Below are 8,539 nucleotides of genomic sequence, written 5' to 3'. Positions count from 1 at the left end.
AATGAGATTTATTATTAATAGATATTTGTCATATTATATATATATATATATATATGTGTGTGTGTGTGTGTGTGTGTGTGTGTACGTGCTTGCGTGCGTGCAACTCAAGGAAAACAAGCGAAGTAAGTAGTGGAACTTAAGATTGAGTGGAGTTGACGCAATGTTTATCGTAGGTGAGGTCCAAGATTTGATTTTGCGAATATGCTTCCGTTAAGCAGTAGATTCGTGCTCGCATAGCATCAACAGTAAACACTCATCGGTATAGCACAATACTCTACACCAGTAACTTTAAAACAAACATTATAAGGAAAATAACATTGGCAAGATTTGTCACTGCCTTTCTTCTGGTCAGATGCGCGCGCTTTGGAAAGTTGACTCTTAACACTAAAAGTCATAAAACCTAAATAAAGGAAGATATCGACCTGCAATTTGTTTTAAAAATAACTTCAATCCTTTCTCAATATTTTTCTCGCTTTGCACCCCCATCTAACCTGAAAAATAAAAAAGTTTCTCACTAGTCAACTTTTTAGATATTGCATTGCAATAGTATACGCACTTTGTCTTACATTTTATTTTTTATTTTAAAATTCAAAAAGTTTTTTTGAATGCACACTTTTCCAACATTGGCACCAAATATGGTGTTAATAGCTGTATAAGTTTCAATGTTGTATCTCTTAGAGTTCCGAACTTATGACGTGATATATTTAACGCGACGTTAGAATTTGCCATTAGCAAGATTTCACTCTTTCATTGTATTTCAATACTTGAAAATTCTTCTCGATGTGAGAAAATCAGATTATTTGATAGAGAATACAATGTTCTACAATAATTTATTCATACCTAGTAAAAGAAACTATTTCTAAAATTCAGGCTAAGTTTGGCAACAATGGGCATAAGGAAAAGCATTGCCATTTACTCCTGTACTGCAATCTAAGGGTGGGACGCTCTATAGGAAAAGAATTAGTTGGGCATGCGCATTCGACAGAAGGCAGACGAAAACCCCGATGCTTGCAGTAGGCCTGGATGCCCAAGGAACATAGCATACAAGAAGAAGACAGGAAATGTGCATCTGAGTGATGCGCATGCGTAGGTTCCGCTTGTCAAAGTAAAGCGAGAGAGCGCATCCAGAAGATTGCAACGGAAATAATTGTGGTAACTATAAGCAAACAATTTATAAAAATAATGAAATACGTACTTTTTCTTATTAACAGGGGATGCCGGGCATACAGGCGTTCCCTTACACTTCTCCGCTGATCATATGCGTGAAATTATGATGCGACAGCTTGAAGAAAGATCTCAGTTGTCCAAAAGAGATGTTCATTGTGTTACTGCATCATGAATAAGATTGATGGATGCCAAAGAGTTAGGAGAGTGACCAGACATTTTTTGAACCAGACTGTACAAGTCGAAATTAGTGATAGAACAAATAAATTCAGACCCAATAATATTGTATGCTACTGTCAAGGGCACCCATCAGGGGGGCAAGGTGGTGCACTCGCCCCCCTAAAAGGAAATTGTACTTGGGAATATTGAAAACCCAATAGAATTTTTACATTAGTTACAGCCAAATTTGAAACTATATTTGAAACGTCGCTTATACTTGCCCTTCTTGGAAACCACAGCATGGGCGCCCTTGCCTACTGTGCTTAGATTGAACACATTCTTCACTTGCTTTTACTGTGAACGGACTTAGCCTCAAACTTGATTTTTTTTTTTTTTTAACTTTCAAAAAGGAGTGTGGTTCAGTACTTTCTTATTCAGTATAATTCTGAATATTAAAAATAGTTTGCGTTTTGCATTTTAAAAAGAAATGTGAAAATTAGTAAGCAGACATTTTTGTTATTTTTTCAATCACTTGACTGTTATGCTTCTGCTGTAAGAAAAGTTACGTTATCTGTGCCTCAACCTATTTTCAGATTCGAGGGAGAAAATGACTGAATAATAATAGTACTCCAATAACCTGTAAAGAAAATGAAACTTCTTATAAGCATTTCGTGTAGGGAGACAGAGCAACGCGAGGAAGAGGAAAGAGAAAAAATCTATTGTTGTTTTCCGTGCGAGCTGCAGCCAGCGTTATTGCGCGGTTGTCGAATTTAAATGATCAAAGTCCACTGCAAAATGAAACGGGATATCTATAAAATTGCTCACTCATTTTCTTTAGATTGGTCATTGAAACACTTATCCAAAATTACAATGTCCTAAGTACAGTAGTTCCTGAAATAATCATGACCAAATTTTACATGCTTTTATATAGGGAGAATCTCAGCGCGCTCCAAGGGTTAGAAATAGCATCTGTAATAATTACAATGTTTGCCAATAAATAACGGTAAGAGAATTTAGGTTAATCATTTATATTATAAAACACAACAGGTACATAAACGAACACAAGTTAACACAATCCATTAAACTCGCAATATATATCGACTGCTCTGCCATCGAGCTACCGAGGCTTCTCTTTAAACACTTGTTACAAAATTTTTCCATTTACATTATCCCATAATAACAACAGCTTTAGACTTTTCGATTTAACATTTTCTTTATTTATTTTGGAATTATTTGCATTTTAAAACCTCATATCAATATTGAGATAGTTTGACGTCTCTTGTAACCTGAAATCCACATGTCTATACTCCACATATATCCAAATATATGAAAATTATCAATTATATAATGTATTATTTGGGGCCGCGGTGGCTCAGTGGTGCATGGGGTCTTTGGTTCGATCCCATTTCGTGCCAAGTGAATTTTGTGGTGGACAAACACCGTGTGTGGGGTTTTCTTAGGGTTCTGCCGTTTCCTCCCACTTTCTTCATTCCACAATTTCATTCATTTCTCATCATCACCGTCTACTTTAGCCCAGCCGACATAAACGTGGGACGTAAAACTCAAAGATTTCATTTCATTTTTAATCTATTATTAGAAAGAGCAGACACATGGTGCAAAATATCACATCGATTTAAGGTTTTTACTTCCTGATGAAAACCTCTGAGTGAGTAAAATTATAGGAACTCTGTTTTAGTAATAATTTCCGAAAGGAACACTTTTAGTGTAAGATATATATATATATACAGGGTGCGGCACGTAAATCGGCCCGTCGTAATATTCTGGTATATTGTGTTTTTGGCAACACTTAAATAATCTACCTTTCTACCAAGAGATGGCGTGTCGAGGTCGGGTCGACTTACGTGACCTGCAGCAGTCACGTGCAGCCGCAGCCAGTGAAACTTGTCGAAACCAGTTGAGAAAAAGGCCTCGCTGTGTTAAGCCGGGTGAGTGTCAGTGTGTGATAATGCCGTATTCGATACCGGAGCGTGTTGCCATTGTTGAAGGGTTCATTCTCACTGGATCTTTTGTGAAAACAAAGATTTTTTTCGGGAGAAATTTCCAGGACGTTCTGTGCCAGCAAAAAGCATCATTCAGGAATTGATTGAAAAATGGCGGCATACAGGATCGGTTCAAAATGTTCCCAGGAACAGACGACCATCTGTCTGCACACCTGAATTAAAGATGCAGGTGGAGGAGATAATGACAAGAAGTCCTCGAAAGTCAACCAGGAGATTGAGTCAACAGGTTCATGCGAGTGAGAGAAGTTGCAGACGTGTTTTAAGGGGACTGAAGTTAAAACCGTACCGGACAAGTGTTGTGCAAGAACTGAAGGAGCCTGACCTGCAGAAGAGGGTGCATTTCTGTTCATGGCTGTTGAACAATGTTGCCAGTGGTTTCTTGGATCCTCTAATGCTCATCATGAGTGACGAGGCGTGGTTCCACCTATCTGGTTACGTAAATTCCCAAAACAACCGGTATTGGTCGACAGAAAATCCACACACAATCCACCAGGTACCCTTGCATGATGAGAAGATTGGTGTTTGATGTGCCATTTCCGCCACACGCGTTATTGGGCCCATATTCTTTGAGACGACAGTGAACAGTGACGTGTATATGGGAATCCTGGAGGAGTTTTATACACACTTGACCGAAGAGGAGCGTCAGTTATGTTACTTTCAGCAGGTCGGTGCAACATGCCACACAGCTGAATCATTGTCCCTTGTGCATGAGATGTTTACACCAGAGAGGACAATCAGCAAAGACTTGTGGCCTCCTCGGTGAAACCGGCGGAAGCCGCCCTTTGTATTTTTGGTCGACTTTCAAGTCGCATTACCTGTTATATATAGTATGAAATTAATAAAAAATTAATGAATGTTAATTATGTCAGTATAGGAATAGAAATACTAATTTGTCATAGTTAGGTAAATAAATGTAAAGTCATAATCGGGTATAGTAAAATTCAAAATCGTGATGGAGTTTCAACGGGAAGAAGAGAGCCAGTTACCCAGTTGGTCAGGGTGAGAAATTTGGAAAAAGTGAGTAATTAAATAAAATGTAAACGTGTAAGGTAATTGTAAATGAATGTAGGTGATTTCAAGAGTTTTTGTATATGTGTAAAAAGTGTCGGTGAGAATAAACCACTTTTTCCACTTTTGTCAGCTCGCTCTAGCAGATGTTGACACTATCACAATCCAACAGCAAACTCGTTCATCGATTCAGGGAACACTTTTTTGATTTCGTTATTTTTCTGTTTCAGAATAAATTTAAAATCGTTACGGTCCAGACCAAACTTCCAAGTTGACTATATACTTCCATATACTGTGTACTCGTGCAGGTTAATTATGATACATATATAACATTATTAAACATACATGAAGATGTAAAAAAATGTTATTTTAATTTATACAAAAATAAACAACAAAATAACAAAAATTACGAGTACTGTAAGCCAATTATAGTGGAGCATTGCAAAGTAAACAAGGCATTTCCGCACCGAGTGGCTATCACGACGATGATTAGCGATCCAAAATTAGTCAAGGTACCAATATTCATCAATATTTAGTTGTGACGGTTCACATACATCCCTTGTAATCTAAAATGCTCAAGTTTAGATGCGTGTGTAAGGAGCAAGCGCAAAGCGCAGTATGTACACTCCACTACCATGGGTGGTCTGGCTCAATAAAATGGGTGATGGCACAGATGTTGGGAGGACACTATACCAATAGGTCGGTATCATGATATTTATACATATCTGTTGTTAGAGACATCTCATATCGTCCCTTTGTTTGCAAAGTGTCGTATCTAAAAAAAATCGATATTTGAGTTAAGACTAGTCCCTTTAGGAGCTCTATAATACTCTTTAATAGCCGTATCTAAAGTCATAAATATAACTGTGGAATAAGAGTTTGATGTACGTCGTATCGCAATTTTAGAGAATTAAATTTCTCTCGAATTGCCGTAACTCAAGATACCACAGTTTCCAAGAGAATTTAAGGTAAGTTTCTATTGTTCACAGCAGTCGTATCTCAAACAACTTTTTTTTGTATGTGTGTGTGTTCACCTTAATGTGTAATTTGTTTTAATATGCTGTTTAAGCAGGCAGGAAATATTTATATGTCTTCACAACTGGTCCATGTGATCAAGGTGGCTTGTAGAAAGCAGCCTTTTGAGGTAATGGCGCTACATCATACTGACTTCCTCAACTTCAAGTAGCTCTCCAAAGAACTTAGAATTCTACAAATTCGAGAATCAAAGGGAAGTAATGCAAAAGACGTAAACTGGAGAAACATGATGGAAATAAGAGCTTTGAAGAGATCACCGACAACCAACGACGCAACTAGTCTAATTGTCGTTCGCGGCAAGAACTCGCCTTAGCGCCCTTCCCCCTGACCAACCAAACTAAAACACTCCCCGACTACACCTGATATTGGCATCACACAGTAATTCTCTTATTCCATTTTTTCTTGAAGTGTAAAGCCTGATTTCAAAATTGCAATACATAATTTAATTTTTAGTACAAGATAAAACACTAAACTAATTAGTATTTGATTGCCAAATAATCTGAGAGTAGCATGCTTGAAATATTCTTATAGCCTTATCATAATAACTGCAAATCACAATGTTTTTGGAATTATATCTGGATGTCCTGTGCATGTGTGTAGAATGAATCAACAGTTTATTGCTTTAGAATAGAATATTTAATTATGACAAACGGTCAAGCTGTTGTCTCGAGTATTATACAAGGACATTTTGCAAATTCCTTAAATCGATGTAATTAAAACACAAAAAAGCTGGAACTAAAATTTAACATTGGGAGCTCTTTTGGCTGCAAAAGTTTTTACAATGTTCTCAAAAGATAGCTTTAAAGTTAACTTATACTCTATGGATATGATCCTACGGTTAGTGAGTCTTTGTTCTCCTGTTAAGTTTCTGAGGTATTTTCTTTTATGATCTTTAGTTTGCTAAAACTCCTTCCCTTGCCTTATAGTGAAAATAAATATTTGTCCACCTTTGCGCCCCCTCAATCCGGCGCCCATTTCCTAAGCCCCTTTGCCCCCCTTAGTTACGTCACTGCCGACAACTATTTTCTACAAAACCAACCACCTACAATTAGACTACAAATAACTCCAACTTATAACTGCGGAACTACCCGTGTTGTACGAATGTCTCCGCACGAGTAGTTTTATTTGCACCTCGACCATTAGGACATTTTCAAACAAAAACAAGTTTGTTTCTTTTTCTAGTTTTGTTAATTTCAGATCTGTTTTTTAATTCAATTATTTTATGGACGTGGTTCAGTAATTTTCAGTAGAGCATTTTATGGAATTGCTATTGACTGTACTTATTTAAGTTATACTCAGGTTTGCTTGAAAGAATACTATACAGTAGTTTAGTTACGATAACTTATTTTTAATTTCATTATTTAGACGCTGTCTTGAATTTTATTTTTCTTTCATGCAGCTTCATATTCACTTAGTAGTGTTAATTTGTAGTGTTAATTTCGTACCACATTGTTTCCCTTTCTGGTGAAAGATCATAAGCCTTATTAGTTTGTTATTTTACTATTAATTTCATAAACATGTTTAATTAATTAATGAAAGAAATAACACTTTTGCGTCTATCGTTTGTTTACTATTTTTATAACTTACTCATATCAAAGATATACAGCAACTTGGATGTATACAAATGGATAAAGGAGGGGTGGCGAAAAGGGCCAAAATCGGCCCCCGCGGGGGGTCGTTTTTAAAGTAGCGGTACGGACTGAATTTGACCTATATGAGCAATCTATAAGATATAAAACCTCAAAAAATAATAAGCATTTTCATACAGTGCAGAGTGGTTTATAGGAAAATATTTGTGGAAGGAGGCTTGTTGCAAGAAAATCCTTGAAAAGGAGTTGTTTTTCGACATTTACTAAGTTATTATGTATATAGCGCAACGGAGTACGAAAATTATTTTTAAGTATGTTGTGTAGGAGTGGATAACCGTTAACATTTGTAAAAATGGCCACAGTACTCCACAGCGCTCATAGTGAAAATGAAACCCATCCCCTTCCTCCCTCAACCACCACAGCACACTGAGAACACAGCTGACAAGGCCACTCTGTATCGTAACTACTCAGTAAGAGCTTTTTCTTCCAGGTCGTGCTGTTGTATGTCGAGTGAAGGTCGGATGGGAATGTTTCGTGTTGTTTAGTGTAAAGAATAGTTGTTCGAAGATGCCTAAACAGTGCAATTGTGATTGTTGTGGATCTCGAAAGGCATTACGTGCTTTAAAAATGTTACGCAATTTGGAAATATTAGATTATTTGAAAACGAAAAACAAACATTTGGTGGTTAATACAAGAGTTTGTGGCAAGTGTTACACTGAGGGATACAAGAACAAACGACGAAGCAAATTACGTTCGCGTTCGGAGGACCGCTCCTCGCAAACTCCGTCCGCATCGACATCTGCCGCAGCACAAGAGATGCCTACTGCCGCATCGCAGGAAATACTTGCGTCTCATCCTGAGTCACCAAAAAACATTTGCCTTGATTTGGGTCGGACTGCTAATACGCATAAAAAATGCATCATTTTGCAACAGTGACAAAAACCTTAAACTGATACCTCCAAGAGCTCGGTGCAAGTTCTTTGTTGAAAATGGCGTTATTATTCCTAAAGGAGTGCGGTATTGCTCACGGCATTTAGTAGGTGATTTTCTCAGAAGTAATGCAGTGATCGCGAAAATGTGTGATCAGACCAATTTCAACAAAACCGAAATAAAAGATCTGATTGAAGGACTGCGTAACATTGCATCTAAGAAGGGATTAGACTTTGACACTCCTGATGTTTTGAATAATGACGACTATTGGAGACTAACCGGGACCACAATTGAGCAGTTCAATGTTCTTCTTGAAATCATAAGTAGTCACGTGAAACACACTGTCAACAGAAGTGCCCGAACTAGTTTAGCGGTATTTTTAACCAAACTTCGCTGTGGTTTGTCCTATAATATCCTATCTACCATTTTTGTCTTATCAAAAGATGTCATAAAACGATGTGTTCACACTGTTCGTAAGGCTCTCATGTCTGAATTCGTTCCGAAACATCTCGGTTTCAATCATATTACTAGAGATGATTTTATTCAGAAACACACCAGAGCGTTTGCGAAGACCATCTTCACACAAGGAGAGGATAAAGCTGTAATAGTTGTGGATAGAACTTACATTTATAT

The sequence above is a fragment of the Thermobia domestica genome, chromosome 5, assembly GCF_964235325.1.
Source record: "Thermobia domestica chromosome 5, izTheDome1.hap1.1, whole genome shotgun sequence".
Lineage (NCBI taxonomy): Eukaryota > Metazoa > Arthropoda > Insecta > Zygentoma > Lepismatidae > Thermobia > Thermobia domestica.
Note: the sequence above shows the minus strand (reverse complement) of the source record.